We start from the raw sequence: 1,422 nt of genomic DNA, 5'->3' as shown, positions 1-1,422 counted from the left end.
TCTGGATGAAGCTGTCTTGGAGGACACCAAGAGAGTGCTGAACGCACGAAGTGGATCGACCATCCTACGGAATCACTTGGATCCGTACAATCGTTTGGTAAAGGAATTCACAGACGTCGTCTCCAAAACCCGCCTTCGGTCCTGCCTCCGGTCCGTGGTGTGCGTCATGAGATCGACTTGATTCCGGGAACGAAATACTGCTAAACACGCCTATGGCCCCTGCCCAAGCAGTGCGACGTCATGGACTTCTTTTCCCGTGCCAAGCGGGACGCAGGGATGGTGCGTGAGAGCAAGTCTCCCCATCCGACGTCCACGTTTTATGTTCGGAAGCCAAACGGCGATTGACGTATTATTCATGCTTAAAATAAGCTCAACGCTGCCACCATTCCGGCACAAACGCCAATTCCAAAAAATGATGCTCTCCAGAACAATATGGTGGGACGTACGAAGTACAGTGCACTCGATTTGGTGGATGGATACTACCAATTGCTCATAAGAGCGAGTGACATTCCGCTGACAGCGGTAATCACTTTGAGCGCTGTGCTCTGGGAGTGGTGGTGATGCCCCAAGGGCTGTCAAATGCACCAGTAACATTTTATCGTCTTATGACGCAGTTGTTCAGGCCCCACAGGACGTAAGCACAGACAAGTTTTGACGACATTTTCACTCACAGTCGAGGGGAGCACGGGATGACGGATGGGGAGAACCACATCGTCCAATTAATAGTGGTGCTTGAGCTCATGCGCACTAACAAAATGTACGCCAATGCAGACAAGGACATCTTTGGCGCAGAAGCAATTCTCATTCTAGGGTGCTTCATTGGGAAGCGTGGCCTTCGAGCGGATCCCGCTAAGGTCAAGGTTATTGTAGATTGGCCGGTTCCACAGAACCAAAAGGACTTGCGTAAGTGGCTTGGTCTTGCCAATTACTTGCACAAATACAGCGTTAACTTCGCAGAAATGACCCAACCATTATCTAATCTCCTTAAAATGGATGCGGAATGGTGTTGGAACACCGAACATCGGGAGGCTTTTGACGTGGTCAAAGACAGCCTCCTGCATGCACCAATACTGGCACTGCCAGCTTCTGATCGTCCTTTCAGCACCGTCTGTGACGCTTCGGACTTTGCCATCGGCTGTGCAATGCTGCAAGCAGACGCGGAAGGGCGGGATTGGGTGATCGCGTTTGAATCTCGTCAACTCAAAGCTGCAGAGAAGAACTACCCAGTTTTTGACAAGATGAAGTATGCATTTGCCAAGTCTAGGGTCCACCTGCTCGGCTCCAAGCCGTCATGCGTCACTACGCACTGCGACTCAGTCGCCCCACCTCTCGCAGAGGATGGCTAGATGACTATCCCTCTTTGCGGAATGAAACTTCGAGGTGAAGCACAAGCCGGGAAAGCAGAATGCTTGGCTGACGCGT

The sequence above is a fragment of the Plasmopara halstedii genome, assembly GCF_900000015.1.
Source record: "Plasmopara halstedii genome assembly, contig: Scaffold_437, whole genome shotgun sequence".
Lineage (NCBI taxonomy): Eukaryota > Oomycota > Peronosporomycetes > Peronosporales > Peronosporaceae > Plasmopara > Plasmopara halstedii.
The sequence above is the reverse complement of the archived record's forward strand: the minus strand, read 5'-3'. Positions refer to the sequence as shown.